At 47.1% G+C, this 24171-nt stretch overlaps 44 non-coding genes across 44 annotated transcripts; all 44 read left to right on the top strand.

Moving 5' to 3' along the window:
- The first annotated feature begins 434 nt into the window (after positions 1-434).
- Positions 435-547, top strand: LOC138412904 (U5 spliceosomal RNA). The gene has a single exon (XR_011245239.1). It is a non-coding gene; the product is annotated as a U5 spliceosomal RNA (small nuclear RNA).
- A 181-nt stretch (positions 548-728) lies between these two features.
- Positions 729-920, top strand: LOC138413450 (U2 spliceosomal RNA). Its single transcript, XR_011245789.1, has one exon. It is a non-coding gene; the product is annotated as a U2 spliceosomal RNA (small nuclear RNA).
- A 611-nt stretch (positions 921-1531) lies between these two features.
- LOC138412903 (U5 spliceosomal RNA) lies at positions 1532-1644 on the top strand. Its single transcript, XR_011245238.1, has one exon. It is a non-coding gene; the product is annotated as a U5 spliceosomal RNA (small nuclear RNA).
- A 181-nt stretch (positions 1645-1825) lies between these two features.
- Positions 1826-2017, top strand: LOC138413448 (U2 spliceosomal RNA). Its single transcript, XR_011245787.1, has one exon. It is a non-coding gene; the product is annotated as a U2 spliceosomal RNA (small nuclear RNA).
- Positions 2018-2628: 611 nt separating this feature from the next.
- On the top strand, positions 2629-2740 carry LOC138412920 (U5 spliceosomal RNA). Its single transcript, XR_011245255.1, has one exon. It is a non-coding gene; the product is annotated as a U5 spliceosomal RNA (small nuclear RNA).
- A 181-nt stretch (positions 2741-2921) lies between these two features.
- Positions 2922-3114, top strand: LOC138412560 (U2 spliceosomal RNA). The gene has a single exon (XR_011244910.1). It is a non-coding gene; the product is annotated as a U2 spliceosomal RNA (small nuclear RNA).
- A 610-nt stretch (positions 3115-3724) lies between these two features.
- LOC138412990 (U5 spliceosomal RNA) lies at positions 3725-3838 on the top strand. Its single transcript, XR_011245326.1, has one exon. It is a non-coding gene; the product is annotated as a U5 spliceosomal RNA (small nuclear RNA).
- Positions 3839-4020: 182 nt separating this feature from the next.
- LOC138413447 (U2 spliceosomal RNA) lies at positions 4021-4212 on the top strand. Its single transcript, XR_011245786.1, has one exon. It is a non-coding gene; the product is annotated as a U2 spliceosomal RNA (small nuclear RNA).
- Positions 4213-4821: 609 nt separating this feature from the next.
- Positions 4822-4938, top strand: LOC138412985 (U5 spliceosomal RNA). Its single transcript, XR_011245320.1, has one exon. It is a non-coding gene; the product is annotated as a U5 spliceosomal RNA (small nuclear RNA).
- A 177-nt stretch (positions 4939-5115) lies between these two features.
- Positions 5116-5306, top strand: LOC138412561 (U2 spliceosomal RNA). The gene has a single exon (XR_011244911.1). It is a non-coding gene; the product is annotated as a U2 spliceosomal RNA (small nuclear RNA).
- A 611-nt stretch (positions 5307-5917) lies between these two features.
- LOC138412902 (U5 spliceosomal RNA) lies at positions 5918-6030 on the top strand. Its single transcript, XR_011245237.1, has one exon. It is a non-coding gene; the product is annotated as a U5 spliceosomal RNA (small nuclear RNA).
- Positions 6031-6211: 181 nt separating this feature from the next.
- On the top strand, positions 6212-6403 carry LOC138413446 (U2 spliceosomal RNA). The gene has a single exon (XR_011245785.1). It is a non-coding gene; the product is annotated as a U2 spliceosomal RNA (small nuclear RNA).
- Positions 6404-7014: 611 nt separating this feature from the next.
- Positions 7015-7131, top strand: LOC138412984 (U5 spliceosomal RNA). Its single transcript, XR_011245319.1, has one exon. It is a non-coding gene; the product is annotated as a U5 spliceosomal RNA (small nuclear RNA).
- A 177-nt stretch (positions 7132-7308) lies between these two features.
- LOC138413445 (U2 spliceosomal RNA) lies at positions 7309-7500 on the top strand. The gene has a single exon (XR_011245784.1). It is a non-coding gene; the product is annotated as a U2 spliceosomal RNA (small nuclear RNA).
- Positions 7501-8111: 611 nt separating this feature from the next.
- Positions 8112-8224, top strand: LOC138412901 (U5 spliceosomal RNA). Its single transcript, XR_011245236.1, has one exon. It is a non-coding gene; the product is annotated as a U5 spliceosomal RNA (small nuclear RNA).
- Positions 8225-8405: 181 nt separating this feature from the next.
- On the top strand, positions 8406-8597 carry LOC138413444 (U2 spliceosomal RNA). Its single transcript, XR_011245783.1, has one exon. It is a non-coding gene; the product is annotated as a U2 spliceosomal RNA (small nuclear RNA).
- Positions 8598-9208: 611 nt separating this feature from the next.
- LOC138412983 (U5 spliceosomal RNA) lies at positions 9209-9325 on the top strand. Its single transcript, XR_011245318.1, has one exon. It is a non-coding gene; the product is annotated as a U5 spliceosomal RNA (small nuclear RNA).
- A 177-nt stretch (positions 9326-9502) lies between these two features.
- Positions 9503-9694, top strand: LOC138413443 (U2 spliceosomal RNA). The gene has a single exon (XR_011245782.1). It is a non-coding gene; the product is annotated as a U2 spliceosomal RNA (small nuclear RNA).
- A 611-nt stretch (positions 9695-10305) lies between these two features.
- On the top strand, positions 10306-10422 carry LOC138412982 (U5 spliceosomal RNA). The gene has a single exon (XR_011245317.1). It is a non-coding gene; the product is annotated as a U5 spliceosomal RNA (small nuclear RNA).
- A 177-nt stretch (positions 10423-10599) lies between these two features.
- Positions 10600-10791, top strand: LOC138413442 (U2 spliceosomal RNA). The gene has a single exon (XR_011245781.1). It is a non-coding gene; the product is annotated as a U2 spliceosomal RNA (small nuclear RNA).
- Positions 10792-11402: 611 nt separating this feature from the next.
- On the top strand, positions 11403-11515 carry LOC138412900 (U5 spliceosomal RNA). The gene has a single exon (XR_011245235.1). It is a non-coding gene; the product is annotated as a U5 spliceosomal RNA (small nuclear RNA).
- A 181-nt stretch (positions 11516-11696) lies between these two features.
- On the top strand, positions 11697-11888 carry LOC138413441 (U2 spliceosomal RNA). The gene has a single exon (XR_011245780.1). It is a non-coding gene; the product is annotated as a U2 spliceosomal RNA (small nuclear RNA).
- A 611-nt stretch (positions 11889-12499) lies between these two features.
- Positions 12500-12616, top strand: LOC138412981 (U5 spliceosomal RNA). The gene has a single exon (XR_011245316.1). It is a non-coding gene; the product is annotated as a U5 spliceosomal RNA (small nuclear RNA).
- A 177-nt stretch (positions 12617-12793) lies between these two features.
- LOC138413440 (U2 spliceosomal RNA) lies at positions 12794-12985 on the top strand. Its single transcript, XR_011245779.1, has one exon. It is a non-coding gene; the product is annotated as a U2 spliceosomal RNA (small nuclear RNA).
- A 611-nt stretch (positions 12986-13596) lies between these two features.
- LOC138412980 (U5 spliceosomal RNA) lies at positions 13597-13713 on the top strand. The gene has a single exon (XR_011245315.1). It is a non-coding gene; the product is annotated as a U5 spliceosomal RNA (small nuclear RNA).
- A 177-nt stretch (positions 13714-13890) lies between these two features.
- Positions 13891-14082, top strand: LOC138413439 (U2 spliceosomal RNA). Its single transcript, XR_011245778.1, has one exon. It is a non-coding gene; the product is annotated as a U2 spliceosomal RNA (small nuclear RNA).
- Positions 14083-14693: 611 nt separating this feature from the next.
- LOC138412899 (U5 spliceosomal RNA) lies at positions 14694-14806 on the top strand. Its single transcript, XR_011245234.1, has one exon. It is a non-coding gene; the product is annotated as a U5 spliceosomal RNA (small nuclear RNA).
- A 181-nt stretch (positions 14807-14987) lies between these two features.
- On the top strand, positions 14988-15179 carry LOC138413437 (U2 spliceosomal RNA). The gene has a single exon (XR_011245776.1). It is a non-coding gene; the product is annotated as a U2 spliceosomal RNA (small nuclear RNA).
- A 611-nt stretch (positions 15180-15790) lies between these two features.
- On the top strand, positions 15791-15903 carry LOC138412898 (U5 spliceosomal RNA). Its single transcript, XR_011245233.1, has one exon. It is a non-coding gene; the product is annotated as a U5 spliceosomal RNA (small nuclear RNA).
- A 181-nt stretch (positions 15904-16084) lies between these two features.
- LOC138413436 (U2 spliceosomal RNA) lies at positions 16085-16276 on the top strand. The gene has a single exon (XR_011245775.1). It is a non-coding gene; the product is annotated as a U2 spliceosomal RNA (small nuclear RNA).
- A 611-nt stretch (positions 16277-16887) lies between these two features.
- On the top strand, positions 16888-17000 carry LOC138412896 (U5 spliceosomal RNA). The gene has a single exon (XR_011245231.1). It is a non-coding gene; the product is annotated as a U5 spliceosomal RNA (small nuclear RNA).
- A 181-nt stretch (positions 17001-17181) lies between these two features.
- Positions 17182-17373, top strand: LOC138413435 (U2 spliceosomal RNA). Its single transcript, XR_011245774.1, has one exon. It is a non-coding gene; the product is annotated as a U2 spliceosomal RNA (small nuclear RNA).
- A 611-nt stretch (positions 17374-17984) lies between these two features.
- LOC138412895 (U5 spliceosomal RNA) lies at positions 17985-18097 on the top strand. Its single transcript, XR_011245230.1, has one exon. It is a non-coding gene; the product is annotated as a U5 spliceosomal RNA (small nuclear RNA).
- Positions 18098-18278: 181 nt separating this feature from the next.
- Positions 18279-18470, top strand: LOC138413434 (U2 spliceosomal RNA). The gene has a single exon (XR_011245773.1). It is a non-coding gene; the product is annotated as a U2 spliceosomal RNA (small nuclear RNA).
- Positions 18471-19081: 611 nt separating this feature from the next.
- Positions 19082-19194, top strand: LOC138412988 (U5 spliceosomal RNA). Its single transcript, XR_011245324.1, has one exon. It is a non-coding gene; the product is annotated as a U5 spliceosomal RNA (small nuclear RNA).
- Positions 19195-19375: 181 nt separating this feature from the next.
- On the top strand, positions 19376-19567 carry LOC138413433 (U2 spliceosomal RNA). Its single transcript, XR_011245772.1, has one exon. It is a non-coding gene; the product is annotated as a U2 spliceosomal RNA (small nuclear RNA).
- Positions 19568-20178: 611 nt separating this feature from the next.
- LOC138412979 (U5 spliceosomal RNA) lies at positions 20179-20295 on the top strand. The gene has a single exon (XR_011245314.1). It is a non-coding gene; the product is annotated as a U5 spliceosomal RNA (small nuclear RNA).
- A 177-nt stretch (positions 20296-20472) lies between these two features.
- On the top strand, positions 20473-20664 carry LOC138413432 (U2 spliceosomal RNA). The gene has a single exon (XR_011245771.1). It is a non-coding gene; the product is annotated as a U2 spliceosomal RNA (small nuclear RNA).
- Positions 20665-21275: 611 nt separating this feature from the next.
- On the top strand, positions 21276-21388 carry LOC138412894 (U5 spliceosomal RNA). The gene has a single exon (XR_011245229.1). It is a non-coding gene; the product is annotated as a U5 spliceosomal RNA (small nuclear RNA).
- A 181-nt stretch (positions 21389-21569) lies between these two features.
- On the top strand, positions 21570-21761 carry LOC138413431 (U2 spliceosomal RNA). Its single transcript, XR_011245770.1, has one exon. It is a non-coding gene; the product is annotated as a U2 spliceosomal RNA (small nuclear RNA).
- A 611-nt stretch (positions 21762-22372) lies between these two features.
- LOC138412978 (U5 spliceosomal RNA) lies at positions 22373-22489 on the top strand. The gene has a single exon (XR_011245313.1). It is a non-coding gene; the product is annotated as a U5 spliceosomal RNA (small nuclear RNA).
- Positions 22490-22666: 177 nt separating this feature from the next.
- LOC138413430 (U2 spliceosomal RNA) lies at positions 22667-22858 on the top strand. The gene has a single exon (XR_011245769.1). It is a non-coding gene; the product is annotated as a U2 spliceosomal RNA (small nuclear RNA).
- A 611-nt stretch (positions 22859-23469) lies between these two features.
- LOC138412977 (U5 spliceosomal RNA) lies at positions 23470-23586 on the top strand. The gene has a single exon (XR_011245312.1). It is a non-coding gene; the product is annotated as a U5 spliceosomal RNA (small nuclear RNA).
- Positions 23587-23763: 177 nt separating this feature from the next.
- LOC138412521 (U2 spliceosomal RNA) lies at positions 23764-23955 on the top strand. The gene has a single exon (XR_011244871.1). It is a non-coding gene; the product is annotated as a U2 spliceosomal RNA (small nuclear RNA).
- The last annotated feature ends 216 nt before the right edge of the window (positions 23956-24171 follow it).

The following is a 24171-nucleotide window of genomic DNA, read 5'->3' as shown; positions in this document are numbered from 1 at the left end:
AGAAACTCTGATCAGGGGTTCCCAATTCCTTACGGATTGATATGGCTGCAGTAGATGTCTACTACACGTCTGTGCCTGACCATCCACGGCTCTCAGTGGGATCCCAATGAGCTTGAACTGGATTCCAAATTGAGTTGGAAGCCTTTGTCAAGCATGAAAACTTGTTTTCACACAAGACCTTCTGGGAGACTTGGTGAGAAGCTTGGTGGCAGCCTTTAGGACCAAATGTATGCAGTTCAGGGATGTATTGCTAAGACAGGCTCAAAAGCCAACCACATTAGCCAGGGCAGGAGGAAATAAAGATGTGTCTACTTTTGATTGGCAGAGGGTTGGGAATGTTGCATACTGGGATAGGAAAGCAAAGAGAGGCCTACCGTGAAGGTGGTGACTGTCACCGAGAGCCTCCTCTGCTGCTCAGGAACAGAGGGCCATGCTGACTCTGGTTTCTCTTCAAAGCGCACAAGTCTTTCGCCTTTTACTAAAGACTTCCGTGGAGAGGAACATCCATGAGTTGAATATATTTTTGGCAGGCTTTGCTGTATTGCTGAGCCTTTTGAAATTGTGAAAAGTCAAAGAGCTGTCCAACTTCAGAAACCATGTGTCCACAAAGGAGAGGTTGGGCGGAGGCGATAAGCAGCAGCCATTGTTATGCGTGCGTACGTACGAGGCACCACAACACGTGAGATTTGTGCCAAGAGCTCCGCACGGACATCCACCACTTGGGGGTTATCGCTTCTCGGCCTTTTGGCTAAGATCAAGTGTAGTATCTGTTCTTATCAGTTTAATATCTGATATGTCCTCTATAAGAGGACTACATATTAAGCCGATTTTTAGCACGAGGGGCTGAAATTTGGAGCTTGCTCCTTTCACTCCACGCATCGACCTAGCATTGCAGTGCCGCTGGGAACGGTGCACTCTGTTCTTACCTTGTAGAAAACCAAGCACTCAAACAATTGTCCTGTTTCAAAAGTCAATTCACAGCGGGTGAAGGAAATGAAGGTAATGGTCCGGCAGAGAGAGAGAGAGCCAGTGTGTAAGGGATACAACGTCATAAGCACAGTCTCCTTTTGCCTTGAGTCTTGATTGAAGAACAATCCAGAAACTCTGATCAGGGGTTCCCAATTCCTTACGGATTGATATGGCTGCAGTAGATGTCTACTACACGTCTGTGCCTGACCATCCACGGCTCTCAGTGGGATCCCAATGAGCTTGAACTGGATTCCAAATTGAGTTGGAAGCCTTTGTCAAGCATGAAAACTTGTTTTCACACAAGACCTTCTGGGAGACTTGGTGAGAAGCTTGGTGGCAGCCTTTAGGACCAAATGTATGCAGTTCAGGGATGTATTGCTAAGACAGGCTCAAAAGCCAACCACATTAGCCAGGGCAGGAGGAAATAAAGATGTGTCTACTTTTGATTGGCAGAGGGTTGGGAATGTTGCATACTGGGATAGGAAAGCAAAGAGAGGCCTACCGTGAAGGTGGTGACTGTCACCGAGAGCCTCCTCTGCTGCTCAGGAACAGAGGGCCATGCTGACTCTGGTTTCTCTTCAAAGCGCACAAGTCTTTCGCCTTTTACTAAAGACTTCCGTGGAGAGGAACATCCATGAGTTGAATATATTTTTGGCAGGCTTTGCTGTATTGCTGAGCCTTTTGAAATTGTGAAAAGTCAAAGAGCTGTCCAACTTCAGAAACCATGTGTCCACAAAGGAGAGGTTGGGCGGAGGCGATAAGCAGCAGCCATTGTTATGCGTGCGTACGTACGAGGCACCACAACACGTGAGATTTGTGCCAAGAGCTCCGCACGGACATCCACCACTTGGGGGTTATCGCTTCTCGGCCTTTTGGCTAAGATCAAGTGTAGTATCTGTTCTTATCAGTTTAATATCTGATATGTCCTCTATAAGAGGACTACATATTAAGCCGATTTTTAGCACGAGGGGCTGAAATTTGGAGCTTGCTCCTTTCACTCCACGCATCGACCTAGCATTGCAGTGCCGCTGGGAACGGTGCACTCTGTTCTTACCTTGTAGAAAACCAAGCACTCAAACAATTGTCCTGTTTCAAAAGTCAATTCACAGCGGGTGAAGGAAATGAAGGTAATGGTCCGGCAGAGAGAGAGAGAGCCAGTGTGTAAGGGATACAACGTCATAAGCACAGTCTCCTTTTGCCTTGAGTCTTGATTGAAGAACAATCCAGAAACTCTGATCAGGGGTTCCCAATTCCTTACGGATTGATATGGCTGCAGTAGATGTCTACTACACGTCTGTGCCTGACCATCCACGGCTCTCAGTGGGATCCCAATGAGCTTGAACTGGATTCCAAATTGAGTTGGAAGCCTTTGTCAAGCATGAAAACTTGTTTTCACACAAGACCTTCTGGGAGACTTGGTGAGAAGCTTGGTGGCAGCCTTTAGGACCAAATGTATGCAGTTCAGGGATGTATTGCTAAGACAGGCTCAAAAGCCAACCACATTAGCCAGGGCAGGAGGAAATAAAGATGTGTCTACTTTTGATTGGCAGAGGGTTGGGAATGTTGCATACTGGGATAGGAAAGCAAAGAGAGGCCTACCGTGAAGGTGGTGACTGTCACCGAGAGCCTCCTCTGCTGCTCAGGAACAGAGGGCCATGCTGACTCTGGTTTCTCTTCAAAGCGCACAAGTCTTTCGCCTTTTACTAAAGACTTCCGTGGAGAGGAACATCCATGAGTTGAATTATTTTTGGCAGGCTTTGCTGTATTGCTGAGCCTTTTGAAATTGTGAAAAGTCAAAGAGCTGTCCAACTTCAGAAACCATGTGTCCACAAAGGAGAGGTTGGGCGGAGCGATAAGCAGCAGCCATTGTTATGCGTGCGTACGTACGAGGCACCACAACACGTGAGATTTGTGCCAAGAGCTCCGCACGGACATCCACCACTTGGGGGGTTATCGCTTCTCGGCCTTTTGGCTAAGATCAAGTGTAGTATCTGTTCTTATCAGTTTAATATCTGATATGTCCTCTATAAGAGGACTACATATTAAGCCGATTTTTAGCACGAGGGGCTGAAATTTGGAGCTTGCTCCTTTCACTCCACGCATCGACCTAGCATTGCAGTGCCGCTGGGAACGGTTGCACTCTGTTCTTACCTTGTAGAAAACCAAGCACTCAAACAATTGTCCTGTTTCAAAAGTCAATTCACAGCGGGTGAAGGAAATGAAGGTAATGGTCCGGCAGAGAGAGAGAGAGCCAGTGTGTAAGGGATACAACGTCATAAGCACAGTCTCCTTTTGCCTTGAGTCTTGATTGAAGAACAATCCAGAAACTCTGATCAGGGGTTCCCAATTCCTTACGGATTGATATGGCTGCAGTAGATGTCTACTACACGTCTGTGCCTGACCATCCACGGCTCTCAGTGGGATCCCAATGAGCTTGAACTGGATTCCAAATTGAGTTGGAAGCCTTTGTCAAGCATGAAAACTTGTTTTCACACAAGACCTTCTGGGAGACTTGGTGAGAAGCTTGGTGGCAGCCTTTAGGACCAAATGTATGCAGTTCAGGGATGTATTGCTAAGACAGGCTCAAAAGCCAACCACATTAGCCAGGGCAGGAGGAAATAAAGATGTGTCTACTTTTGATTGGCAGAGGGTTGGGAATGTTGCATACTGGGATAGGAAAGCAAAGAGAGGCCTCCGTGAAGGTGGTGACTGTCACCGAGAGCCTCCTCTGCTGCTCAGGAACAGAGGGCCATGCTGACTCTGGTTTCTCTTCAAAGCGCACAAGTCTTTCGCCTTTTTACTAAAGACTTCCGTGGAGAGGAACATCCATGAGTTGAATATATTTTTGGCAGGCTTTGCTGTATTGCTGAGCCTTTTGAAATTGTGAAAAGTCAAAGAGCTGTCCAACTTCAGAAACCATGTGTCCACAAAGGAGAGGTTGGGGCGGAGGCGATAAGCAGCAGCCACTGTTATGCGTGCGTACGTACGAGGCACCACAACACGTGAGATTTGTGCCAAGAGCTCCGCACGGACATCCACCACTTGGGGGTTATCGCTTCTCGGCCTTTTGGCTAAGATCAAGTGTAGTATCTGTTCTTATCAGTTTAATATCTGATATGTCCTCTATAAGAGGACTACATATTAAGCCGATTTTTAGCACGAGGGGCTGAAATTTGGAGCTTGCTCCTTTCACTCCACGCATCGACCTAGCATTGCAGTGCCGCTGGGAACGGTGCACTCTGTTCTTACCTTGTAGAAAACCAAGCACTCAAACAATTGTCCTGTTTCAAAAGTCAATTCACAGCGGGTGAAGGAAATGAAGGTAATGGTCCGGCAGAGAGAGAGAGAGCCAGTGTGTAAGGGATACAACGTCATAAGCACAGTCTCCTTTTGCCTTGAGTCTTGATTGAAGAACAATCCAGAAACTCTGATCAGGGGTTCCCAATTCCTTACGGATTGATATGGCTGCAGTAGATGTCTACTACACGTCTGTGCCTGACCATCCACGGCTCTCAGTGGGATCCCAATGAGCTTGAACTGGATTCCAAATTGAGTTGGAAGCCTTTGTCAAGCATGAAAACTTGTTTTCACACAAGACCTTCTGGGAGACTTGGTGAGAAGCTTGGTGGCAGCCTTTAGGACCAAATGTATGCAGTTCAGGGATGTATTGCTAAGACAGGCTCAAAAGCCAACCATTAGCCAGGGCAGGAGGAAATAAAGATGTGTCTACTTTTGATTGGCAGAGGGTTGGGAATGTTGCATACTGGGATAGGAAAGCAAAGAGAGGCCTACCGTGAAGGTGGTGACTGTCACCGAGAGCCTCCTCTGCTGCTCAGGAACAGAGGGCCATGCTGACTCTGGTTTCTCTTCAAAGCGCACAAGTCTTTCGCCTTTTACTAAAGACTTCCGTGGAGAGGAACATCCATGAGTTGAATATATTTTTGGCAGGCTTTGCTGTATTGCTCAGCCTTTTGAAATTGTGAAAAGTCAAAGAGCTGTCCAACTTCAGAAACCATGTGTCCACAAAGGAGAGGTTGGGCGGAGGCGATAAGCAGCAGCCATTGTTATGCGTGCGTACGTACGAGGCACCACAACACGTGAGATTTGTGCCAAGAGCTCCGCACGGACATCCACCACTTGGGGGTTATCGCTTCTCGGCCTTTTGCTAAGATCAAGTGTAGTATCTGTTCTTATCAGTTTAATATCTGATATGTCCTCTATAAGAGGACTACATATTAAGCCGATTTTTAGCACGAGGGGCTGAAATTTGGAGCTTGCTCCTTTCACTCCACGCATCGACCTAGCATTGCAGTGCCGCTGGGAACGGTGCACTCTGTTCTTACCTTGTAGAAAACCAAGCACTCAAACAATTGTCCTGTTTCAAAAGTCAATTCACAGCGGGTGAAGGAAATGAAGGTAATGGTCCGGCAGAGAGAGAGAGAGCCAGTGTGTAAGGGATACAACGTCATAAGCACAGTCTCCTTTTGCCTTGAGTCTTGATTGAAGAACAATCCAGAAACTCTGATCAGGGGTTCCCAATTCCTTACGGATTGATATGGCTGCAGTAGATGTCTACTACACGTCTGTGCCTGACCATCCACGGCTCTCAGTGGGATCCCAATGAGCTTGAACTGGATTCCAAATTGAGTTGGAAGCCTTTGTCAAGCATGAAAACTTGTTTTCACACAAGACCTTCTGGGAGACTTGGTGAGAAGCTTGGTGGCAGCCTTTAGGACCAAATGTATGCAGTTCAGGGATGTATTGCTAAGACAGGCTCAAAAGCCAACCACATTAGCCAGGGCAGGAGGAAATAAAGATGTGTCTACTTTTGATTGGCAGAGGGTTGGGAATGTTGCATACTGGGATAGGAAAGCAAAGAGAGGCCTACCGTGAAGGTGGTGACTGTCACCGAGAGCCTCCTCTGCTGCTCAGGAACAGAGGGCCATGCTGACTCTGGTTTCTCTTCAAAGCGCACAAGTCTTTCGCCTTTTACTAAAGACTTCCGTGGAGAGGAACATCCATGAGTTGAATATATTTTTGGCAGGCTTTGCTGTATTGCTGAGCCTTTTGAAATTGTGAAAAGTCAAAGAGCTGTCCAACTTCAGAAACCATGTGTCCACAAAGGAGAGGTTGGGCGGAGGCGATAAGCAGCAGCCATTGTTATGCGTGCGTACGTACGAGGCACCACAACACGTGAGATTTGTGCCAAGAGCTCCGCACGGACATCCACCACTTGGGGGTTATCGCTTCTCGGCCTTTTGGCTAAGATCAAGTGTAGTATCTGTTCTTATCAGTTTAATATCTGATATGTCCTCTATAAGAGGACTACATATTAAGCCGATTTTTAGCACGAGGGGCTGAAATTTGGAGCTTGCTCCTTTCACTCCACGCATCGACCTAGCATTGCAGTGCCGCTGGGAACGGTGCACTCTGTTCTTACCTTGTAGAAAACCAAGCACTCAAACAATTGTCCTGTTTCAAAAGTCAATTCACAGCGGGTGAAGGAAATGAAGGTAATGGTCCGGCAGAGAGAGAGAGAGCCAGTGTGTAAGGGATACAACGTCATAAGCACAGTCTCCTTTTGCCTTGAGTCTTGATTGAAGAACAATCCAGAAACTCTGATCAGGGGTTCCCAATTCCTTACGGATTGATATGGCTGCAGTAGATGTCTACTACACGTCTGTGCCTGACCATCCACGGCTCTCAGTGGGATCCCAATGAGCTTGAACTGGATTCCAAATTGAGTTGGAAGCCTTTGTCAAGCATGAAAACTTGTTTTCACACAAGACCTTCTGGGAGACTTGGTGAGAAGCTTGGTGGCAGCCTTTAGGACCAAATGTATGCAGTTCAGGGATGTATTGCTAAGACAGGCTCAAAAGCCAACCACATTAGCCAGGGCAGGAGGAAATAAAGATGTGTCTACTTTTGATTGGCAGAGGGTTGGGAATGTTGCATACTGGGATAGGAAAGCAAAGAGAGGCCTACCGTGAAGGTGGTGACTGTCACCGAGAGCCTCGTCTGCTGCTCAGGAACAGAGGGCCATGCTGACTCTGGTTTCTCTTCAAAGCGCACAAGTCTTTCGCCTTTTACTAAAGACTTCCGTGGAGAGGAACATCCATGAGTTGAATATATTTTTGGCAGGCTTTGCTGTATTGCTCAGCCTTTTGAAATTGTGAAAAGTCAAAGAGCTGTCCAACTTCAGAAACCATGTGTCCACAAAGGAGAGGTTGGGCGGAGGCGATAAGCAGCAGCCATTGTTATGCGTGCGTACGTACGAGGCACCACAACACGTGAGATTTGTGCCAAGAGCTCCGCACGGACATCCACCACTTGGGGGTTATCGCTTCTCGGCCTTTTGGCTAAGATCAAGTGTAGTATCTGTTCTTATCAGTTTAATATCTGATATGTCCTCTATAAGAGGACTACATATTAAGCCGATTTTTAGCACGAGGGGCTGAAATTTGGAGCTTGCTCCTTTCACTCCACGCATCGACCTAGCATTGCAGTGCCGCTGGGAACGGTGCACTCTGTTCTTACCTTGTAGAAAACCAAGCACTCAAACAATTGTCCTGTTTCAAAAGTCAATTCACAGCGGGTGAAGGAAATGAAGGTAATGGTCCGGCAGAGAGAGAGAGAGCCAGTGTGTAAGGGATACAACGTCATAAGCACAGTCTCCTTTTGCCTTGAGTCTTGATTGAAGAACAATCCAGAAACTCTGATCAGGGGTTCCCAATTCCTTACGGATTGATATGGCTGCAGTAGATGTCTACTACACGTCTGTGCCTGACCATCCACGGCTCTCAGTGGGATCCCAATGAGCTTGAACTGGATTCCAAATTGAGTTGGAAGCCTTTGTCAAGCATGAAAACTTGTTTTCACACAAGACCTTCTGGGAGACTTGGTGAGAAGCTTGGTGGCAGCCTTTAGGACCAAATGTATGCAGTTCAGGGATGTATTGCTAAGACAGGCTCAAAAGCCAACCACATTAGCCAGGGCAGGAGGAAATAAAGATGTGTCTACTTTTGATTGGCAGAGGGTTGGGAATGTTGCATACTGGGATAGGAAAGCAAAGAGAGGCCTACCGTGAAGGTGGTGACTGTCACCGAGAGCCTCCTCTGCTGCTCAGGAACAGAGGGCCATGCTGACTCTGGTTTCTCTTCAAAGCGCACAAGTCTTTCGCCTTTTACTAAAGACTTCCGTGGAGAGGAACATCCATGAGTTGAATATATTTTTGGCAGGCTTTGCTGTATTGCTGAGCCTTTTGAAATTGTGAAAAGTCAAAGAGCTGTCCAACTTCAGAAACCATGTGTCCACAAAGGAGAGGTTGGGCGGAGGCGATAAGCAGCAGCCATTGTTATGCGTGCGTACGTACGAGGCACCACAACACGTGAGATTTGTGCCAAGAGCTCCGCACGGACATCCACCACTTGGGGGTTATCGCTTCTCGGCCTTTTGGCTAAGATCAAGTGTAGTATCTGTTCTTATCAGTTTAATATCTGATATGTCCTCTATAAGAGGACTACATATTAAGCCGATTTTTAGCACGAGGGGCTGAAATTTGGAGCTTGCTCCTTTCACTCCACGCATCGACCTAGCATTGCAGTGCCGCTGGGAACGGTGCACTCTGTTCTTACCTTGTAGAAAACCAAGCACTCAAACAATTGTCCTGTTTCAAAAGTCAATTCACAGCGGGTGAAGGAAATGAAGGTAATGGTCCGGCAGAGAGAGAGAGAGCCAGTGTGTAAGGGATACAACGTCATAAGCACAGTCTCCTTTTGCCTTGAGTCTTGATTGAAGAACAATCCAGAAACTCTGATCAGGGGTTCCCAATTCCTTACGGATTGATATGGCTGCAGTAGATGTCTACTACACGTCTGTGCCTGACCATCCACGGCTCTCAGTGGGATCCCAATGAGCTTGAACTGGATTCCAAATTGAGTTGGAAGCCTTTGTCAAGCATGAAAACTTGTTTTCACACAAGACCTTCTGGGAGACTTGGTGAGAAGCTTGGTGGCAGCCTTTAGGACCAAATGTATGCAGTTCAGGGATGTATTGCTAAGACAGGCTCAAAAGCCAACCACATTAGCCAGGGCAGGAGGAAATAAAGATGTGTCTACTTTTGATTGGCAGAGGGTTGGGAATGTTGCATACTGGGATAGGAAAGCAAAGAGAGGCCTACCGTGAAGGTGGTGACTGTCACCGAGAGCCTCCTCTGCTGCTCAGGAACAGAGGGCCATGCTGACTCTGGTTTCTCTTCAAAGCGCACAAGTCTTTCGCCTTTTACTAAAGACTTCCGTGGAGAGGAACATCCATGAGTTGAATATATTTTTGGCAGGCTTTGCTGTATTGCTCAGCCTTTTGAAATTGTGAAAAGTCAAAGAGCTGTCCAACTTCAGAAACCATGTGTCCACAAAGGAGAGGTTGGGCGGAGGCGATAAGCAGCAGCCATTGTTATGCGTGCGTACGTACGAGGCACCACAACACGTGAGATTTGTGCCAAGAGCTCCGCACGGACATCCACCACTTGGGGGTTATCGCTTCTCGGCCTTTTGGCTAAGATCAAGTGTAGTATCTGTTCTTATCAGTTTAATATCTGATATGTCCTCTATAAGAGGACTACATATTAAGCCGATTTTTAGCACGAGGGGCTGAAATTTGGAGCTTGCTCCTTTCACTCCACGCATCGACCTAGCATTGCAGTGCCGCTGGGAACGGTGCACTCTGTTCTTACCTTGTAGAAAACCAAGCACTCAAACAATTGTCCTGTTTCAAAAGTCAATTCACAGCGGGTGAAGGAAATGAAGGTAATGGTCCGGCAGAGAGAGAGAGAGCCAGTGTGTAAGGGATACAACGTCATAAGCACAGTCTCCTTTTGCCTTGAGTCTTGATTGAAGAACAATCCAGAAACTCTGATCAGGGGTTCCCAATTCCTTACGGATTGATATGGCTGCAGTAGATGTCTACTACACGTCTGTGCCTGACCATCCACGGCTCTCAGTGGGATCCCAATGAGCTTGAACTGGATTCCAAATTGAGTTGGAAGCCTTTGTCAAGCATGAAAACTTGTTTTCACACAAGACCTTCTGGGAGACTTGGTGAGAAGCTTGGTGGCAGCCTTTAGGACCAAATGTATGCAGTTCAGGGATGTATTGCTAAGACAGGCTCAAAAGCCAACCACATTAGCCAGGGCAGGAGGAAATAAAGATGTGTCTACTTTTGATTGGCAGAGGGTTGGGAATGTTGCATACTGGGATAGGAAAGCAAAGAGAGGCCTACCGTGAAGGTGGTGACTGTCACCGAGAGCCTCCTCTGCTGCTCAGGAACAGAGGGCCATGCTGACTCTGGTTTCTCTTCAAAGCGCACAAGTCTTTCGCCTTTTACTAAAGACTTCCGTGGAGAGGAACATCCATGAGTTGAATATATTTTTGGCAGGCTTTGCTGTATTGCTCAGCCTTTTGAAATTGTGAAAAGTCAAAGAGCTGTCCAACTTCAGAAACCATGTGTCCACAAAGGAGAGGTTGGGCGGAGGCGATAAGCAGCAGCCATTGTTATGCGTGCGTACGTACGAGGCACCACAACACGTGAGATTTGTGCCAAGAGCTCCGCACGGACATCCACCACTTGGGGGTTATCGCTTCTCGGCCTTTTGGCTAAGATCAAGTGTAGTATCTGTTCTTATCAGTTTAATATCTGATATGTCCTCTATAAGAGGACTACATATTAAGCCGATTTTTAGCACGAGGGGCTGAAATTTGGAGCTTGCTCCTTTCACTCCACGCATCGACCTAGCATTGCAGTGCCGCTGGGAACGGTGCACTCTGTTCTTACCTTGTAGAAAACCAAGCACTCAAACAATTGTCCTGTTTCAAAAGTCAATTCACAGCGGGTGAAGGAAATGAAGGTAATGGTCCGGCAGAGAGAGAGAGAGCCAGTGTGTAAGGGATACAACGTCATAAGCACAGTCTCCTTTTGCCTTGAGTCTTGATTGAAGAACAATCCAGAAACTCTGATCAGGGGTTCCCAATTCCTTACGGATTGATATGGCTGCAGTAGATGTCTACTACACGTCTGTGCCTGACCATCCACGGCTCTCAGTGGGATCCCAATGAGCTTGAACTGGATTCCAAATTGAGTTGGAAGCCTTTGTCAAGCATGAAAACTTGTTTTCACACAAGACCTTCTGGGAGACTTGGTGAGAAGCTTGGTGGCAGCCTTTAGGACCAAATGTATGCAGTTCAGGGATGTATTGCTAAGACAGGCTCAAAAGCCAACCACATTAGCCAGGGCAGGAGGAAATAAAGATGTGTCTACTTTTGATTGGCAGAGGGTTGGGAATGTTGCATACTGGGATAGGAAAGCAAAGAGAGGCCTACCGTGAAGGTGGTGACTGTCACCGAGAGCCTCCTCTGCTGCTCAGAAACAGAGGGCCATGCTGACTCTGGTTTCTCTTCAAAGCGCACAAGTCTTTCGCCTTTTACTAAAGACTTCCGTGGAGAGGAACATCCATGAGTTGAATATATTTTTGGCAGGCTTTGCTGTATTGCTGAGCCTTTTGAAATTGTGAAAAGTCAAAGAGCTGTCCAACTTCAGAAACCATGTGTCCACAAAGGAGAGGTTGGGCGGAGGCGATAAGCAGCAGCCACTGTTATGCGTGCGTACGTACGAGGCACCACAACACGTGAGATTTGTGCCAAGAGCTCCGCACGGACATCCACCACTTGGGGGTTATCGCTTCTCGGCCTTTTGGCTAAGATCAAGTGTAGTATCTGTTCTTATCAGTTTAATATCTGATATGTCCTCTATAAGAGGACTACATATTAAGCCGATTTTTAGCACGAGGGGCTGAAATTTGGAGCTTGCTCCTTTCACTCCACGCATCGACCTAGCATTGCAGTGCCGCTGGGAACGGTGCACTCTGTTCTTACCTTGTAGAAAACCAAGCACTCAAACAATTGTCCTGTTTCAAAAGTCAATTCACAGCGGGTGAAGGAAATGAAGGTAATGGTCCGGCAGAGAGAGAGAGAGCCAGTGTGTAAGGGATACAACGTCATAAGCACAGTCTCCTTTTGCCTTGAGTCTTGATTGAAGAACAATCCAGAAACTCTGATCAGGGGTTCCCAATTCCTTACGGATTGATATGGCTGCAGTAGATGTCTACTACACGTCTGTGCCTGACCATCCACGGCTCTCAGTGGGATCCCAATGAGCTTGAACTGGATTCCAAATTGAGTTGGAAGCCTTTGTCAAGCATGAAAACTTGTTTTCACACAAGACCTTCTGGGAGACTTGGTGAGAAGCTTGGTGGCAGCCTTTAGGACCAAATGTATGCAGTTCAGGGATGTATTGCTAAGACAGGCTCAAAAGCCAACCACATTAGCCAGGGCAGGAGGAAATAAAGATGTGTCTACTTTTGATTGGCAGAGGGTTGGGAATGTTGCATACTGGGATAGGAAAGCAAAGAGAGGCCTACCGTGAAGGTGGTGACTGTCACCGAGAGCCTCCTCTGCTGCTCAGGAACAGAGGGCCATGCTGACTCTGGTTTCTCTTCAAAGCGCACAAGTCTTTCGCCTTTTACTAAAGACTTCCGTGGAGAGGAACATCCATGAGTTGAATATATTTTTGGCAGGCTTTGCTGTATTGCTCAGCCTTTTGAAATTGTGAAAAGTCAAAGAGCTGTCCAACTTCAGAAACCATGTGTCCACAAAGGAGAGGTTGGGCGGAGGCGATAAGCAGCAGCCATTGTTATGCGTGCGTACGTACGAGGCACCACAACACGTGAGATTTGTGCCAAGAGCTCCGCACGGACATCCACCACTTGGGGGTTATCGCTTCTCGGCCTTTTGGCTAAGATCAAGTGTAGTATCTGTTCTTATCAGTTTAATATCTGATATGTCCTCTATAAGAGGACTACATATTAAGCCGATTTTTAGCACGAGGGGCTGAAATTTGGAGCTTGCTCCTTTCACTCCACGCATCGACCTAGCATTGCAGTGCCGCTGGGAACGGTGCACTCTGTTCTTACCTTGTAGAAAACCAAGCACTCAAACAATTGTCCTGTTTCAAAAGTCAATTCACAGCGGGTGAAGGAAATGAAGGTAATGGTCCGGCAGAGAGAGAGAGAGCCAGTGTGTAAGGGATACAACGTCATAAGCACAGTCTCCTTTTGCCTTGAGTCTTGATTGAAGAACAATCCAGAAACTCTGATCAGGGGTTCCCAATTCCTTACGGATTGATATGGCTGCAGTAGATGTCTACTACACGTCTGTGCCTGACCATCCACGGCTCTCAGTGGGATCCCAATGAGCTTGAACTGGATTCCAAATTGAGTTGGAAGCCTTTGTCAAGCATGAAAACTTGTTTTCACACAAGACCTTCTGGGAGACTTGGTGAGAAGCTTGGTGGCAGCCTTTAGGACCAAATGTATGCAGTTCAGGGATGTATTGCTAAGACAGGCTCAAAAGCCAACCACATTAGCCAGGGCAGGAGGAAATAAAGATGTGTCTACTTTTGATTGGCAGAGGGTTGGGAATGTTGCATACTGGGATAGGAAAGCAAAGAGAGGCCTACCGTGAAGGTGGTGACTGTCACCGAGAGCCTCCTCTGCTGCTCAGGAACAGAGGGCCATGCTGACTCTGGTTTCTCTTCAAAGCGCACAAGTCTTTCGCCTTTTACTAAAGACTTCCGTGGAGAGGAACATCCATGAGTTGAATATATTTTTGGCAGGCTTTGCTGTATTGCTCAGCCTTTTGAAATTGTGAAAAGTCAAAGAGCTGTCCAACTTCAGAAACCATGTGTCCACAAAGGAGAGGTTGGGCGGAGGCGATAAGCAGCAGCCATTGTTATGCGTGCGTACGTACGAGGCACCACAACACGTGAGATTTGTGCCAAGAGCTCCGCACGGACATCCACCACTTGGGGGTTATCGCTTCTCGGCCTTTTGGCTAAGATCAAGTGTAGTATCTGTTCTTATCAGTTTAATATCTGATATGTCCTCTATAAGAGGACTACATATTAAGCCGATTTTTAGCACGAGGGGCTGAAATTTGGAGCTTGCTCCTTTCACTCCACGCATCGACCTAGCATTGCAGTGCCGCTGGGAACGGTGCACTCTGTTCTTACCTTGTAGAAAACCAAGCACTCAAACAATTGTCCTGTTTCAAAAGTCAATTCACAGCGGGTGAAGGAAATGAAGGTAATGGTCCGGCAGAGAGAGAGAGAGCCAGTGTGTAAGGGATACAACGTCATAAGCACAGTCTCCTTTTGCCTTGAGTCTTGATTGAAGAACAATCCAGAAACTCTGATCAGGGGTTCCCAATTCCTTACGGATTGATATGGCTGCAGTAGATGTCTACTACACGTCTGTGCCTGACCATCCACGGCTCTCAGTGGGATCCCAATGAGCTTGAACTGGATTCCAAATTGAGTTGGAAGCCTTTGTCAAGCATGAAAACTTGTTTTCACACAAGACCTTCTGGGAGACTTGGTGAGAAGCTTGGTGGCAGCCTTTAGGACCAAATGTATGCAGTTCAGGGATGTATTGCTAAGACAGGCTCAAAAGCCAACCACATTAGCCAGGGCAGGAGGAAATAAAGATGTGTCTACTTTTGATTGGCAGAGGGTTGGGAATGTTGCATACTGGGATAGGAAAGCAAAGAGAGGCCTACCGTGAAGGTGGTGACTGTCACCGAGAGCCTCCTCTGCTGCTCAGGAACAGAGGGCCATGCTGACTCTGGTTTCTCTTCAAAGCGCACAAGTCTTTCGCCTTTTACTAAAGACTTCCGTGGAGAGGAACATCCATGAGTTGAATATATTTTTGGCAGGCTTTGCTGTATTGCTGAGCCTTTTGAAATTGTGAAAAGTCAAAGAGCTGTCCAACTTCAGAAACCATGTGTCCACAAAGGAGAGGTTGGGCGGAGGCGATAAGCAGCAGCCATTGTTATGCGTGCGTACGTACGAGGCACCACAACACGTGAGATTTGTGCCAAGAGCTCCGCACGGACATCCACCACTTGGGGGTTATCGCTTCTCGGCCTTTTGGCTAAGATCAAGTGTAGTATCTGTTCTTATCAGTTTAATATCTGATATGTCCTCTATAAGAGGACTACATATTAAGCCGATTTTTAGCACGAGGGGCTGAAATTTGGAGCTTGCTCCTTTCACTCCACGCATCGACCTAGCATTGCAGTGCCGCTGGGAACGGTGCACTCTGTTCTTACCTTGTAGAAAACCAAGCACTCAAACAATTGTCCTGTTTCAAAAGTCAATTCACAGCGGGTGAAGGAAATGAAGGTAATGGTCCGGCAGAGAGAGAGAGAGCCAGTGTGTAAGGGATACAACGTCATAAGCACAGTCTCCTTTTGCCTTGAGTCTTGATTGAAGAACAATCCAGAAACTCTGATCAGGGGTTCCCAATTCCTTACGGATTGATATGGCTGCAGTAGATGTCTACTACACGTCTGTGCCTGACCATCCACGGCTCTCAGTGGGATCCCAATGAGCTTGAACTGGATTCCAAATTGAGTTGGAAGCCTTTGTCAAGCATGAAAACTTGTTTTCACACAAGACCTTCTGGGAGACTTGGTGAGAAGCTTGGTGGCAGCCTTTAGGACCAAATGTATGCAGTTCAGGGATGTATTGCTAAGACAGGCTCAAAAGCCAACCACATTAGCCAGGGCAGGAGGAAATAAAGATGTGTCTACTTTTGATTGGCAGAGGGTTGGGAATGTTGCATACTGGGATAGGAAAGCAAAGAGAGGCCTACCGTGAAGGTGGTGACTGTCACCGAGAGCCTCCTCTGCTGCTCAGGAACAGAGGGCCATGCTGACTCTGGTTTCTCTTCAAAGCGCACAAGTCTTTCGCCTTTTACTAAAGACTTCCGTGGAGAGGAACATCCATGAGTTGAATATATTTTTGGCAGGCTTTGCTGTATTGCTGAGCCTTTTGAAATTGTGAAAAGTCAAAGAGCTGTCCAACTTCAGAAACCATGTGTCCACAAAGGAGAGGTTGGGCGGAGGCGATAAGCAGCAGCCATTGTTATGCGTGCGTACGTACGAGGCACCACAACACGTGAGATTTGTGCCAAGAGCTCCGCACGGACATCCACCACTTGGGGGTTATCGCTTCTCGGCCTTTTGGCTAAGATCAAGTGTAGTATCTGTTCTTATCAGTTTAATATCTGATATGTCCTCTATAAGAGGACTACATATTAAGCCGATTTTTAGCACGAGGGGCTGAAATTTGGAGCTTGCTCCTTTCACTCCACGCATCGACCTAGCATTGCAGTGCCGCTGGGAACGGTGCACTCTGTTCTTACCTTGTAGAAAACCAAGCACTCAAACAATTGTCCTGTTTCAAAAGTCAATTCACAGCGGGTGAAGGAAATGAAGGTAATGGTCCGGCAGAGAGAGAGAGAGCCAGTGTGTAAGGGATACAACGTCATAAGCACAGTCTCCTTTTGCCTTGAGTCTTGATTGAAGAACAATCCAGAAACTCTGATCAGGGGTTCCCAATTCCTTACGGATTGATATGGCTGCAGTAGATGTCTACTACACGTCTGTGCCTGACCATCCACGGCTCTCAGTGGGATCCCAATGAGCTTGAACTGGATTCCAAATTGAGTTGGAAGCCTTTGTCAAGCATGAAAACTTGTTTTCACACAAGACCTTCTGGGAGACTTGGTGAGAAGCTTGGTGGCAGCCTTTAGGACCAAATGTATGCAGTTCAGGGATGTATTGCTAAGACAGGCTCAAAAGCCAACCACATTAGCCAGGGCAGGAGGAAATAAAGATGTGTCTACTTTTGATTGGCAGAGGGTTGGGAATGTTGCATACTGGGATAGGAAAGCAAAGAGAGGCCTACCGTGAAGGTGGTGACTGTCACCGAGAGCCTCCTCTGCTGCTCAGGAACAGAGGGCCATGCTGACTCTGGTTTCTCTTCAAAGCGCACAAGTCTTTCGCCTTTTACTAAAGACTTCCGTGGAGAGGAACATCCATGAGTTGAATATATTTTTGGCAGGCTTTGCTGTATTGCTGAGCCTTTTGAAATTGTGAAAAGTCAAAGAGCTGTCCAACTTCAGAAACCATGTGTCCACAAAGGAGAGGTTGGGCGGAGGCGATAAGCAGCAGCCATTGTTATGCGTGCGTACGTACGAGGCACCACAACACGTGAGATTTGTGCCAAGAGCTCCGCACGGACATCCACCACTTGGGGGTTATCGCTTCTCGGCCTTTTGGCTAAGATCAAGTGTAGTATCTGTTCTTATCAGTTTAATATCTGATATGTCCTCTATAAGAGGACTACATATTAAGCCGATTTTTAGCACGAGGGGCTGAAATTTGGAGCTTGCTCCTTTCACTCCACGCATCGACCTAGCATTGCAGTGCCGCTGGGAACGGTGCACTCTGTTCTTACCTTGTAGAAAACCAAGCACTCAAACAATTGTCCTGTTTCAAAAGTCAATTCACAGCGGGTGAAGGAAATGAAGGTAATGGTCCGGCAGAGAGAGAGAGAGCCAGTGTGTAAGGGATACAACGTCATAAGCACAGTCTCCTTTTGCCTTGAGTCTTGATTGAAGAACAATCCAGAAACTCTGATCAGGGGTTCCCAATTCCTTACGGATTGATATGGCTGCAGTAGATGTCTACTACACGTCTGTGCCTGACCATCCACGGCTCTCAGTGGGATCCCAATGAGCTTGAACTGGATTCCAAATTGAGTTGGAAGCCTTTGTCAAGCATGAAAACTTGTTTTCACACAAGACCTTCTGGGAGACTTGGTGAGAAGCTTGGTGGCAGCCTTTAGGACCAAATGTATGCAGTTCAGGGATGTATTGCTAAGACAGGCTCAAAAGCCAACCACATTAGCCAGGGCAGGAGGAAATAAAGATGTGTCTACTTTTGATTGGCAGAGGGTTGGGAATGTTGCATACTGGGATAGGAAAGCAAAGAGAGGCCTACCGTGAAGGTGGTGACTGTCACCGAGAGCCTCCTCTGCTGCTCAGGAACAGAGGGCCATGCTGACTCTGGTTTCTCTTCAAAGCGCACAAGTCTTTCGCCTTTTACTAAAGACTTCCGTGGAGAGGAACATCCATGAGTTGAATATATTTTTGGCAGGCTTTGCTGTATTGCTGAGCCTTTTGAAATTGTGAAAAGTCAAAGAGCTGTCCAACTTCAGAAACCATGTGTCCACAAAGGAGAGGTTGGGCGGAGGCGATAAGCAGCAGCCATTGTTATGCGTGCGTACGTACGAGGCACCACAACACGTGAGATTTGTGCCAAGAGCTCCGCACGGACATCCACCACTTGGGGGTTATCGCTTCTCGGCCTTTTGGCTAAGATCAAGTGTAGTATCTGTTCTTATCAGTTTAATATCTGATATGTCCTCTATAAGAGGACTACATATTAAGCCGATTTTTAGCACGAGGGGCTGAAATTTGGAGCTTGCTCCTTTCACTCCACGCATCGACCTAGCATTGCAGTGCCGCTGGGAACGGTGCACTCTGTTCTTACCTTGTAGAAAACCAAGCACTCAAACAATTGTCCTGTTTCAAAAGTCAATTCACAGCGGGTGAAGGAAATGAAGGTAATGGTCCGGCAGAGAGAGAGAGAGCCAGTGTGTAAGGGATACAACGTCATAAGCACAGTCTCCTTTTGCCTTGAGTCTTGATTGAAGAACAATCCAGAAACTCTGATCAGGGGTTCCCAATTCCTTACGGATTGATATGGCTGCAGTAGATGTCTACTACACGTCTGTGCCTGACCATCCACGGCTCTCAGTGGGATCCCAATGAGCTTGAACTGGATTCCAAATTGAGTTGGAAGCCTTTGTCAAGCATGAAAACTTGTTTTCACACAAGACCTTCTGGGAGACTTGGTGAGAAGCTTGGTGGCAGCCTTTAGGACCAAATGTATGCAGTTCAGGGATGTATTGCTAAGACAGGCTCAAAAGCCAACCACATTAGCCAGGGCAGGAGGAAATAAAGATGTGTCTACTTTTGATTGGCAGAGGGTTGGGAATGTTGCATACTGGGATAGGAAAGCAAAGAGAGGCCTACCGTGAAGGTGGTGACTGTCACCGAGAGCCTCCTCTGCTGCTCAGGAACAGAGGGCCATGCTGACTCTGGTTTCTCTTCAAAGCGCACAAGTCTTTCGCCTTTTACTAAAGACTTCTGTGGAGAGGAACATCCATGAGTTGAATATATTTTTGGCAGGCTTTGCTGTATTGCTGAGCCTTTTGAAATTGTGAAAAGTCAAAGAGCTGTCCAACTTCAGAAACCATGTGTCCACAAAGGAGAGGTTGGGCGGAGGCGATAAGCAGCAGCCATTGTTATGCGTGCGTACGTACGAGGCACCACAACACGTGAGATTTGTGCCAAGAGCTCCGCACGGACATCCACCACTTGGGGGTTATCGCTTCTCGGCCTTTTGGCTAAGATCAAGTGTAGTATCTGTTCTTATCAGTTTAATATCTGATATGTCCTCTATAAGAGGACTACATATTAAGCCGATTTTTAGCACGAGGGGCTGAAATTTGGAGCTTGCTCCTTTCACTCCACGCATCGACCTAGCATTGCAGTGCCGCTGGGAACGGTGCACTCTGTTCTTACCTTGTAGAAAACCAAGCACTCAAACAATTGTCCTGTTTCAAAAGTCAATTCACAGCGGGTGAAGGAAATGAAGGTAATGGTCCGGCAGAGAGAGAGAGAGCCAGTGTGTAAGGGATACAACGTCATAAGCACAGTCTCCTTTTGCCTTGAGTCTTGATTGAAGAACAATCCAGAAACTCTGATCAGGGGTTCCCAATTCCTTACGGATTGATATGGCTGCAGTAGATGTCTACTACACGTCTGTGCCTGACCATCCACGGCTCTCAGTGGGATCCCAATGAGCTTGAACTGGATTCCAAATTGAGTTGGAAGCCTTTGTCAAGCATGAAAACTTGTTTTCACACAAGACCTTCTGGGAGACTTGGTGAGAAGCTTGGTGGCAGCCTTTAGGACCAAATGTATGCAGTTCAGGGATGTATTGCTAAGACAGGCTCAAAAGCCAACCACATTAGCCAGGGCAGGAGGAAATAAAGATGTGTCTACTTTTGATTGGCAGAGGGTTGGGAATGTTGCATACTGGGATAGGAAAGCAAAGAGAGGCCTACCGTGAAGGTGGTGACTGTCACCGAGAGCCTCCTCTGCTGCTCAGGAACAGAGGGCCATGCTGACTCTGGTTTCTCTTCAAAGCGCACAAGTCTTTCGCCTTTTACTAAAGACTTCCGTGGAGAGGAACATCCATGAGTTGAATATATTTTTGGCAGGCTTTGCTGTATTGCTCAGCCTTTTGAAATTGTGAAAAGTCAAAGAGCTGTCCAACTTCAGAAACCATGTGTCCACAAAGGAGAGGTTGGGCGGAGGCGATAAGCAGCAGCCATTGTTATGCGTGCGTACGTACGAGGCACCACAACACGTGAGATTTGTGCCAAGAGCTCCGCACGGACATCCACCACTTGGGGGTTATCGCTTCTCGGCCTTTTGGCTAAGATCAAGTGTAGTATCTGTTCTTATCAGTTTAATATCTGATATGTCCTCTATAAGAGGACTACATATTAAGCCGATTTTTAGCACGAGGGGCTGAAATTTGGAGCTTGCTCCTTTCACTCCACGCATCGACCTAGCATTGCAGTGCCGCTGGGAACGGTGCACTCTGTTCTTACCTTGTAGAAAACCAAGCACTCAAACAATTGTCCTGTTTCAAAAGTCAATTCACAGCGGGTGAAGGAAATGAAGGTAATGGTCCGGCAGAGAGAGAGAGAGCCAGTGTGTAAGGGATACAACGTCATAAGCACAGTCTCCTTTTGCCTTGAGTCTTGATTGAAGAACAATCCAGAAACTCTGATCAGGGGTTCCCAATTCCTTACGGATTGATATGGCTGCAGTAGATGTCTACTACACGTCTGTGCCTGACCATCCACGGCTCTCAGTGGGATCCCAATGAGCTTGAACTGGATTCCAAATTGAGTTGGAAGCCTTTGTCAAGCATGAAAACTTGTTTTCACACAAGACCTTCTGGGAGACTTGGTGAGAAGCTTGGTGGCAGCCTTTAGGACCAAATGTATGCAGTTCAGGGATGTATTGCTAAGACAGGCTCAAAAGCCAACCACATTAGCCAGGGCAGGAGGAAATAAAGATGTGTCTACTTTTGATTGGCAGAGGGTTGGGAATGTTGCATACTGGGATAGGAAAGCAAAGAGAGGCCTACCGTGAAGGTGGTGACTGTCACCGAGAGCCTCCTCTGCTGCTCAGGAACAGAGGGCCATGCTGACTCTGGTTTCTCTTCAAAGCGCACAAGTCTTTCGCCTTTTACTAAAGACTTCCGTGGAGAGGAACATCCATGAGTTGAATATATTTTTGGCAGGCTTTGCTGTATTGCTGAGCCTTTTGAAATTGTGAAAAGTCAAAGAGCTGTCCAACTTCAGAAACCATGTGTCCACAAAGGAGAGGTTGGGCGGAGGCGATAAGCAGCAGCCATTGTTATGCGTGCGTACGTACGAGGCACCACAACACGTGAGATTTGTGCCAAGAGCTCCGCACGGACATCCACCACTTGGGGGTTATCGCTTCTCGGCCTTTTGGCTAAGATCAAGTGTAGTATCTGTTCTTATCAGTTTAATATCTGATATGTCCTCTATAAGAGGACTACATATTAAGCCGATTTTTAGCACGAGGGGCTGAAATTTGGAGCTTGCTCCTTTCACTCCACGCATCGACCTAGCATTGCAGTGCCGCTGGGAACGGTGCACTCTGTTCTTACCTTGTAGAAAACCAAGCACTCAAACAATTGTCCTGTTTCAAAAGTCAATTCACAGCGGGTGAAGGAAATGAAGGTAATGGTCCGGCAGAGAGAGAGAGAGCCAGTGTGTAAGGGATACAACGTCATAAGCACAGTCTCCTTTTGCCTTGAGTCTTGATTGAAGAACAATCCAGAAACTCTGATCAGGGGTTCCCAATTCCTTACGGATTGATATGGCTGCAGTAGATGTCTACTACACGTCTGTGCCTGACCATCCACGGCTCTCAGTGGGATCCCAATGAGCTTGAACTGGATTCCAAATTGAGTTGGAAGCCTTTGTCAAGCATGAAAACTTGTTTTCACACAAGACCTTCTGGGAGACTTGGTGAGAAGCTTGGTGGCAGCCTTTAGGACCAAATGTATGCAGTTCAGGGATGTATTGCTAAGACAGGCTCAAAAGCCAACCACATTAGCCAGGGCAGGAGGAAATAAAGATGTGTCTACTTTTGATTGGCAGAGGGTTGGGAATGTTGCATACTGGGATAGGAAAGCAAAGAGAGGCCTACCGTGAAGGTGGTGACTGTCACCGAGAGCCTCCTCTGCTGCTCAGGAACAGAGGGCCATGCTGACTCTGGTTTCTCTTCAAAGCGCACAAGTCTTTCGCCTTTTACTAAAGACTTCCGTGGAGAGGAACATCCATGAGTTGAATATATTTTTGGCAGGCTTTGCTGTATTGCTCAGCCTTTTGAAATTGTGAAAAGTCAAAGAGCTGTCCAACTTCAGAAACCATGTGTCCACAAAGGAGAGGTTGGGCGGAGGCGATAAGCAGCAGCCATTGTTATGCGTGCGTACGTACGAGGCACCACAACACGTGAGATTTGTGCCAAGAGCTCCGCACGGACATCCACCACTTGGGGGTTATCGCTTCTCGGCCTTTTGGCTAAGATCAAGTGTAGTATCTGTTCTTATCAGTTTAATATCTGATATGTCCTCTATAAGAGGACTACATATTAAGCCGATTTTTAGCACGAGGGGCTGAAATTTGGAGCTTGCTCCTTTCACTCCACGCATCGACCTAGCATTGCAGTGCCGCTGGGAACGGTGCACTCTGTTCTTACCTTGTAGAAAACCAAGCACTCAAACAATTGTCCTGTTTCAAAAGTCAATTCACAGCGGGTGAAGGAAATGAAGGTAATGGTCCGGCAGAGAGAGAGAGAGCCAGTGTGTAAGGGATACAACGTCATAAGCACAGTCTCCTTTTGCCTTGAGTCTTGATTGAAGAACAATCCAGAAACTCTGATCAGGGGTTCCCAATTCCTTACGGATTGATATGGCTGCAGTAGATGTCTACTACACGTCTGTGCCTGACCATCCACGGCTCTCAGTGGGATCCCAATGAGCTTGAACTGGATTCCAAATTGAGTTGGAAGCCTTTGTCAAGCATGAAAACTTGTTTTCACACAAGACCTTCTGGGAGACTTGGTGAGAAGCTTGGTGGCAGCCTTTAGGACCAAATGTATGCAGTTCAGGGATGTATTGCTAAGACAGGCTCAAAAGCCAACCACATTAGCCAGGGCAGGAGGAAATAAAGATGTGTCTACTTTTGATTGGCAGAGGGTTGGGAATGTTGCATACTGGGATAGGAAAGCAAAGAGAGGCCTACCGTGAAGGTGGTGACTGTCACCGAGAGCCTCCTCTGCTGCTCAGGAACAGAGGGCCATGCTGACTCTGGTTTCTCTTCAAAGCGCACAAGTCTTTCGCCTTTTACTAAAGACTTCCGTGGAGAGGAACATCCATGAGTTGAATATATTTTTGGCAGGCTTTGCTGTATTGCTCAGCCTTTTGAAATTGTGAAAAGTCAAAGAGCTGTCCAACTTCAGAAACCATGTGTCCACAAAGGAGAGGTTGGGCGGAGGCGATAAGCAGCAGCCATTGTTATGCGTGCGTACGTACGAGGCACCACAACACGTGAGATTTGTGCCAAGAGCTCCGCACGGACATCCACCACTTGGGGGTTATCGCTTCTCAGCCTTTTGGCTAAGATCAAGTGTAGTATCTGTTCTTATCAGTTTAATATCTGATATGTCCTCTATAAGAGGACTACATATTAAGCCGATTTTTAGCACGAGGGGCTGAAATTTGGAGCTTGCTCCTTTCACTCCACGCATCGACCTAGCATTGCAGTGCCGCTGGGAACGGTGCACTCTGTTCTTACCTTGTAGAAAACCAAGCACTCAAACAATTGTCCTGTTTCAAAAGTCAATTCACAGCGGGTGAAGGAAATGAAGGTAATGGTCCGGCAGAGAGAGAGAGAGCCAGTGTGTAAGGGATACAACGTCATAAGCACAGTCTCCTTTTGCCTTGAGTCTTGATTGAAGAACAATCCAGAAACTCTGATCAGGGGTTCCCAATTCCTTACGGATTG

Source organism: Paralichthys olivaceus, chromosome 12 (genome assembly GCF_024713975.1).
Source record: "Paralichthys olivaceus isolate ysfri-2021 chromosome 12, ASM2471397v2, whole genome shotgun sequence".
Classification (NCBI taxonomy): domain Eukaryota; kingdom Metazoa; phylum Chordata; class Actinopteri; order Pleuronectiformes; family Paralichthyidae; genus Paralichthys; species Paralichthys olivaceus.
The sequence above is the reverse complement of the archived record's forward strand: the minus strand, read 5'-3'. Positions and strand labels throughout refer to the sequence as shown.